Source organism: Oncorhynchus gorbuscha, linkage group LG12, assembly GCF_021184085.1.
Source record: "Oncorhynchus gorbuscha isolate QuinsamMale2020 ecotype Even-year linkage group LG12, OgorEven_v1.0, whole genome shotgun sequence".
Taxonomy (NCBI): domain Eukaryota; kingdom Metazoa; phylum Chordata; class Actinopteri; order Salmoniformes; family Salmonidae; genus Oncorhynchus; species Oncorhynchus gorbuscha.
The window spans coordinates 38,662,629-38,671,581 of NC_060184.1; positions in this window are offsets into that span (position 1 = coordinate 38,662,629).

Consider the following 8,953-nt stretch of genomic DNA (forward strand, 5'->3'; position numbering starts at 1 on the left):
CGTGGTCTCTGTCTGTGGTGATGAAACACGATAATATCTAAGTCAATATAATTGAGCAGAGAAGATGGATGAGATCACACACACTGCTGACTCCTTTATATGTTATATTGCAACAACATAAGTAACTCATGATCGAGGAAACCACGTGAACAGACCATTGACAGTAAAATAAAACACAGTGACAGATGATTGGAATCTGTGTGGGTAGCTAGACAGGTAGGATGACTGACAATAGTGAAGGTGAACAGGCGGTCAGGTCACGGGTCAGGTGACTGAAAGGAATGGAGGAGACTGAGGCAGGAATTCCTTTAACCAGAAAGTGGTATATTTACTGGGTAGTTTGTCTGTGCTGTATAACAAAGGAAACAGAATAACATGTATCCAATCAAATTCATAATCACAAAAGTCAAATAATAACAATCATTCTCATTAACATAATTAGTTAATTCAGCAATTCAGACCAATAGGAATGATGATTGAGTCATTTAGGATCATAACCATTTATTCATAATCATGAGAATGATAATGCAAATAAATCGAACCAGTTATCAATTATTCAATCAGTAATCTCAATTAGTTTGATATCAGGATTTATCAATTCGGCAAATAATAATTACGTTTCAAATTTCATCCTTCCAGGTTTGTCTTCATATGTACATGTAATTTCGTTACATACGTCAATGGCATAATTGGCCTGTGATGATCTGTAGGGCCGTGATCATTGTCCATTATTGTAAATAAGATTTTGTTCTTAACTGACTTGCCAAATTAAATAAAGGTTTAAAAAAAAAATAAACAGTAGGTTTGAAGCGTGCGCTCCAAGCAGTGCTCCGCAGCCATTTCCACCTGACCCAATTAAAGCGCACTGGGCCAGCAAGTGGCCATGAACTAAAGGACGATTCCACCAACTCCATGGACCTTTTTTACACTAACAATCCAGAGAGAGGATCGGATGTGTTTTACCAGAGATTTGTGATAACTAACCCAAGAAAACCACAGCCTGTCGTTTCCAATGGGAACAAATGAGCGGTAATGGGCAGAACAAGCCAGGAGGGGGCCCAGAGCAAAGCACGAGGTAGCAAGATCCTATTGGCGTGTTCTGGCATGCATATTTGAATATTTCCGTTAGAGAACGCCTACTCTGTGAAGTGGGCGTGTCGGCCAAAATAATTTTCACTCAATCTTCTCCCACTGCCGGCCTCTGGGTTTCCTCTCATCACCATATGTGGTAGTGAGTAGAACCCCCAACTGGATTATTCACACTTACATATCCGGTGAAATATCTGGCTCATTGTTCTATCTGTGGTTTTACTCACTTGTACACTGTCAACACTACAAGCATGGCACAAGAGGGGAAAGTCCATACTTACATACGAAGGCTGAACTTCTTTCAAAAAGTAATTTACATTTATTTTAGAGCTGACCCAGACAGTAGAAAACTGTAAAAACAGTAAAAACTGTATTCTGCCTTTGTTGAGATAAAAGTAAAGATGGAGAGTAGTCTCTTCCTCTCTGTTTTTATACATTTAACTAATCAGTGTGGCATCGGAAAGACTGCATACAAAGACACATACTGTATGATCAGTTAATAAATACACATCAAATTCATTGCTTTGACAAGACTGACATAGACTTCAGAGACGGAACTAAAATTTCGCTACACTATCCTACCTCTATCACCTTTACCTGCAGCTGAGTATCTCGCCGGGTGTGGTGGCATGTGCCTGTAATCCAAGTCACTGGGAGGCTGAGGTTGGTGGATCAAGTGAGCTGAGGAGAGCTGAGGAGCTCTGGGCTGCAGCACACTATGTTGAACGGGTGTCCACGCTAACTTCGGTATCGATATGGTGTTCCTGGGGGAGGGGTGAACCGGCCCAGGTCGGAAACGAAGCAGGCCAAATCCCCCGTGCTGTCCAGTAGTGGGATAATACCTGTGAGTAGATGCTGCAGATTCATGTCGTTGTATTTGTTTTAAAAAATAAGCAATTTGCGGTGGAAGCTGCATCACACAAAAAAGTAAAAAAGAAAGCAGACGAACAAATTTAACAGGCACTTTTCTCCTGAACATTTTGAATTATACTGACTTCTACTGGCGAAGGGAGTGATAGTACAGTATTTAGAACAGCTCTTCGAAAAGCAGCCTTTTTATTTGATTTTTTATGTTTTTTTATTCAAAATACAGATCAACAATTAATTCTTACATCATACAAAACAGAATGCAGGTATTAAGAAAATACTAAAACAAACTATAAATATTTTTTTAATTAAACATAAACATTTCTAGTGCAATTGGTAATTGGTAAAAAAAAATCTTATTGTAATGATGTTGTAAAATGTTATTCCAGTTATAATTTCACTAGGGTTAATGTTTTATAAAATAGTTCAATTCAATATAAAAAAGTGTAATTTTGGTATAGAATTATGGAATTTTTGTTTTTGTATAAAGTATTTGGCAACAATATTTTTTTTAAATCACAATAATTTCAATGGTCTTGTTATAATTGCAATAGTAACATATTATATCTTTCATGTCAAAAACATGGGTAGTGTTCATAATGGTAAATAAGTATTTTGCAAGGTTTTCACAAAATTCGGACACAAATTTACATTCAAAGAACAAGTGAGACAGATTCTCACTTTCTTTTTCACAAAACAACGCAGATATCATCAATAGCCACACATTTGGATATCATAGAATTACATGGATATATCTTATGTCAAATTTTAATGTGCACTTCCTTAACTTTGTTTGGTATACAATATTTGTAAGGCCTTAACCAGGAATAAGCATGTTCCATAAAAATGTTCCTCTCGGTGTAAGTTGGTTGTGTGAATGAAGAATTTGTCTTATATATTTATTACAACAAGATTTCTCAAGTAAGCCCACGCCTTCCAATCCCAGTTCTGGATCAACTTTGTGATCATTACCAAAGCTAAGATGAGTTTTCTTTAGTGTAGTTAGACCACTGGGAACGGCTTTGATCACAGAAATAAACTCTCTGAAAGGGATTGGAAACTCTTTTAATGTTATAAATTGTTCATATGTGAGAATATTACCCTTGTTGTTGAAAACATCAAGAACAAAGTCAATATTCCTCTCATGCCTACTGGAGTAGAACAATGATTACTCCTTATAGTTATGTCTGAATTATTCCACAAAAGAGCTTTATGTGGGGAAAAAATTGTGCAGGAAACATATTTTCCTGGCCATTAAAGCTTGTTGGTGAAACCTAGCCAATTTAGCGGGTAATCTTTCAAGAATATAATTACATTTCAGTAAAAACTGAAGACCTCCCAACTTATGAAACACATTATTTGGAATGAAATACCATATTGAATCAGTACTGATCAAACATCTATTCAACCAGTTGATCTTGAAAGTGTTATTTATGTCAACAAAATCCAACACTTCCAGACCGCCTTCAGCCCTTTTATTACAAAGGACTGACTTTTTAAGAAAGGTCTTGTTGATCTCTTTACAAGTAGCAGGATTTACACATAACGATAATGAGGGGTACACAAAACAAGACAGTCCCTCTGCCTTGGACAAAAGTACTCTCCCAAGTGTAAGAAAGATCTCTTTGTAGCCAATTATTAAATATAGTTTTGGTTGTCTTAATTTTAGGAGAGAATTTCAAATGTTGTCTGATTAAGTGGTTTTTTGACAGATGTATTCTTAAATATTTAACACAGTCCTTTACAGGAATATTTTCTATTTCTTTATCATCAGAGTCAAATAAACATTTGATTTCACATTTAGAAACATTCAGTTTTAAACCTGATGCAATAGAAAATGCAGTTACAGCATTAAGGGCGACCTGGTCTTTGTCTCTTAAGAAAAGAGTAGTATGATCAGCCAGTTGGGAAATGTAGATTTCTTTGTTAAAAATGGTTAAGCCATACAAATGTGCTTTATTCTGAATATCTAGAAATAGAAGTTCCGCAACCAAAATTAATAAAATGGTGAAATTGGGCATCCCTGTCATACACTTCTGTTGATACTGAATATTTTGGAAGTATTAAGGTTTAGTAACACAGAACTATTTATATCTTTGGAAAACATGCAAATTACTTTGATAACATTTTCACCGAATCCAAAAAGTTTGAGATCTAAAGAGAAATGTATGTTTGATTATGTCAAAGGCTTTACAGAAGTCCAAAAATAAGACAACCATATCTGAATAATCTATAAGGTCCAAGACTAAACAAATGTTAGAGCTTATGTGACGGCCCTTCATAAATCCTGTTTGAGTCTCATTTATAATGGTGTCTATTCCTTGCTTTAATCGTTTGGCATAAACCAGAGCAATCCATTTGTAATCAATATTTAATAAAGTAATTGGTCTCCAATTGTCAATGAGAGAAGGGTCTTTATCGGGCTTCGGAATCAATGAAATAAGGTCCTGTTTCATAGTGGAGACCATTTCCCCACTTTTAATGCAATCTTGAAACATTAAAAATCAGGTCTTCCAGTATCTCCCAAAACTGTGTATAGAATTCAACTGACAGGCCATCAGGGCCAGGTGATTTCAACTGACAGGCCATCAGGGCCAGGTGATTTCAACTGACAGGCCATCAGGGCCAGGTGATTTCAACTGACAGGCCATCAGGGCCAGGTGATTTCAACTGACAGGCCATCAGGGCCAGGTGATTTCCCTTTTTTCATTGAATTCAGAGCCTCTAATTTCTCCCATTGACACAGGTGAATCGCAAACGGAGTGGAAATCATCCTCAATTACAGGGACATAATTCTGAATGTGGCAAATGTAGCTTTCACAACCATCTTCCTGAAATTGAGAGCTGTAAAGGTTTTCATAAAAGGAATTGACAAATGATGATATTGTAATGGGATCTTTGCATAAAACATTGTTCGTTTTAAGTGCAGTTACAGATGTTATTTTGTAGTTTCTCTTTTCAAGTGGAAGAAAGTAACTCGTGTTTCTTTCTCCCTCTTCAATCCATTTTGCTCTTGACCTTACAAAGGCACCCTTTGCTAGGTGTGTAAAGCTGTTCTAATACTAGTTGTAAAGACTTGAATAGAGACTCCTCTTCTTCAGATAGATTATCTTTCTTTAGAAAACTGTCATGCTTGCTCATCATCTCTTTTTCTCTAAGGTTCTTTAAGTGCATCAGCTCTTCGCCCGTTTAATGGCTACCATTGACTTTATATTTGAAAAATTCCCATCTACTTCCATGACCCAAGTCATATCTTGCAAAAAATATCTTTAGCTAACGATTTGATGTTTTCAATGAGAGTAGTATCTTTAAGAAGTGTGTTTTTTAATTTCCAATATCCTTTGAATTTTTTAAGTAGCTTGTAAACTCAGGGAAATCAAGTGATGATCAGAAAAGGGAGCCAACGGATGATCTACATCTATAACAAATTGTAACAAAAAGGGGGAAAATAGGAATAAATCTATTCTAGATTTACGTAACATAGTTTTGTTGGCCAGGTAGAACCCTTTGCACCCGGATTGAAATAACGCCAGGCATCCTCAAAACATATATCATTGCATAATGTAGTGATAATATTGCTATTTTGAGGGCTTTGACTCGTTCTAGGAGGAAAAGGATCAGGAGATGCATCGGGTGTTTCATTAAAATCCCCTGAATTAATTAGAAAAGCCTCTGCTCGAAAATCAGGCTTCTTTTTTATTTTTATTTTTTAATAACAAATCAAACATAAAGCACATGAGGGAACACAAGCATACATAGATTACAAACAATAGACAATCGAACTAGGGGGTACAATATCACATTACAATTACACAAGGACCTTAAGGGACATGCATATACTTACAATTCTAACAGATTTTTTGTTAGTAGAGCATTTAACTGTCTTAAAATACAGTTCAATTTCATTTTGTAGGGTACAAAAATGTGGTTTTCTGTTTATAAATTTACATTTGTGTATATAAATTTGGCCAAAAGAATAATGAAATTAATTACATAAAAATGATTCCACTTATTTCTATTGTATGTAAAGAATCCAAACAGTACATCTCTCCACAATAGTGTAAAATATCATAAATGTGTTCAATTACAAACCTACTGATGTCTTGCCACAGTTTTCTTACATGCATACAATGCCAAAAAATATGCAAAACTGTTTCTGGGTGGTCATTACAAAAGGAGCAATTTGAGTTGATGTTTTCCTTAAACTTCTTCATATAGTGGTTGGCAGGATAATATTTATGAATAATTTTAAAGGCAACTTCCTTAATTTTGTTAACAAGTAGGTATGTGTATGGCAACATCCAAACTTTTTTTCCAACAGATATTATCAATAAATCCATTCCAATAAGGCATGACATAAGGTATACAACATACAACATCCTGCTGAAACAAGGATCGTATCGCTCTGTTTAATAAGATGGTTAAAATTTAGTACGCCTCTTGACTTCTGATCCTTTGTAATGGTTATGCCTAAATATGTAAGTTCTTCTTTTACTGGAATACCATAATATGAAGGTGTCACACAATCTTTGACAGCCATGAATTCACATTTCTTAATGTTAAGGTATAGACCAGATGCTTTGGAAAAGGATTGCATCACATTGATCGATATGGGAATTTGGTTAGCGTCTTTCAGAAAAAGTGTAGTATCGTCAGCCAGCTGTCTTATAATAATTTCTTTACCAGCTATGGAAATACCTTGTACAGGACTATTATTTAAAGAATTTGCAAGAAGTTGGGTGATTAATAAAAACAGGTACGGAGAGATAGGACAACCTTGCCTAATTCCTCTCTTTAACTCAAATCTAGATGAGGTGCCACATTTCAATTTGATAGAGCTGTTACCATTTGCATAGAGTCTTAATAGCCTTACTGAAAAAATCCCCAAAGCCAAGTCTCTCAAGGGAGTGGAAGAGAAACTGATGCTCTACTGTGTCAAATGCTTTATAAAAATCTAAAAATAATATGAAGCTATCCTCAGTTATTAGGTCTGAGTAGTCAAGTACGTCTAATACTAGTCTGACATTGTTAGAAATATGTCTGTTCCTCATGAAGCCAGACTGTGTTTCATCAATGACTGCATCCAGGACTTCTTTAATTATTTTTGCAAGTAGTGAGGCTAATATCTTATAGTCATTATTAAGAAGACAAATTGGACGGCAGTTATCGATGAGCAGCACTTCTTTTATAGGTTTAGGTATCAGTGTTATTAACCCCTGACTCATTGTAGGATGGAGAACATTGTTTTTAATACTCTCTAAAAAAGACTTCAAATAGGAAGGGAGCTACTTGTTCAGAAAATAATTTGTAAAATTCTGATGTAATTCCATCAACACCTGGTGATTTATTGTTCTTTAGATGTTTGATAGACTCTATAATCTCTTCAACTTTGATGGGTTCATCACGCTGTTTAGATTCTATATCACTGATAGATTGAACATTATTCAGTGAGTTAAAAAACATATCTGTGGATTCCTGACAGTACGTAGAGCTATACAATTTTCTGTAAAAATTGCTGCAGTATTTAGCGATTCATTTTTGGTCATCTGTAATAACACCATCAATGTTTAACTTATGGATAGTGTTATTTTTAGTGTGAAATTTCTCAAGTCTAAAGATATAGGATAAATTATGTTCTCCCTCCTCAATCCATTTTTTCCTAGATCTAATAAAGGCTCCTTCTGCTTTTAATTTATATATATTATCCAGTTTATTTTGTAACTCAATTAGATCCATCTTCTCCTGCCCCAAGAGGTCGGCTGGGGACCTCTGAGAAAGGGAAGTTATCTTAATGATCACCTTTTCCTCCTCAGCTCTTCTGGTCTTAGCAAGATTACTACCATATTTTCTAAGATATTTGGACACCTCAAATTTAAAGAGCTCCCAGTTCTTGCAATACGATTTTTCTTCACAAGCGCTTTCCCAAAAGTGTGAGAGCAGATCTTTAACCTCAAATGTAACTATATCATTATTTAATAATGAGCTATTTAGCTTCCAGTAGGATGCTCTACCAAGGTTCGTATCAGGGGTAAATATTTTGATATCAATGTAAATAGCCCTATGGTCTGTGAGGGGAGTAGTACAAATATTTGTAGTAACACACTCACTATCAATACATTTGGATATAAGCCAAAAATCTATTCTGCATTGTCTGGAGCCTGTTTTGTTACTCCAAGTGAATGATCTTTTGGCCGGAAACCTCTCACTCCATATATCAGTAAGATCAAACTTTTCCATAAAAAGTATTAAACCCAAATTCTGATTGGTTGGCCTACCTGGGGGCCATCTATCAGTTGAATTATCTATTGTAATCTTAAAGTCACCTCCTATCAATAATAACAAATTGGGAAATTTAGATAACCAATGAAGTATATGTTTCTCTATAGATTCAAGCAACTCATCATTTTCATGTTTGGTGTTGTACCCGTAGAAGTTTACAGTAATAAGCGTAATGTCATTGTAACTGATCACAAGACAAATAAAGTGACCAAAGGGGTCACAGTCCGAGTGTAGAATATTACCACCAAAGGTATTTTTCATTGTAGTGACACCAGCAGAGCGTTCAGATCCATGGGAGAGCCAAATATCGTTGCCCCACTGTGACCTCCAGATGTTGGCATCAGCCAAAATTGAGTGAGACTCTTGAAAAAAGCAAAAATCTGTTAGAAATTGTTTAGCAAATAAAAATAAGTCCTTGCGCTTCACACTGTTTCGTAACACCCTAGCATTAAGAGATAATATAGACAAAGACAAAACAAAGATTATATAAAAGTATAAACTGTAGTAGGATGAGTCAAAGACGTAGGAGCAGTGAATGTAAACGATAAGGAACCGAGATCTGCACCATTTAAGTAAATTTAAAGTGAAAATAGTTTATTCCATAACCTTTGAGCTAGACGTTATCTGGCTTTGAAATTCAACTCAACTGGAAATTATGTTCAAGACCAAACCAAAGCAGGCTTCTCTAAACGGGAAGGGGAGGCAAGACGACAAGGTT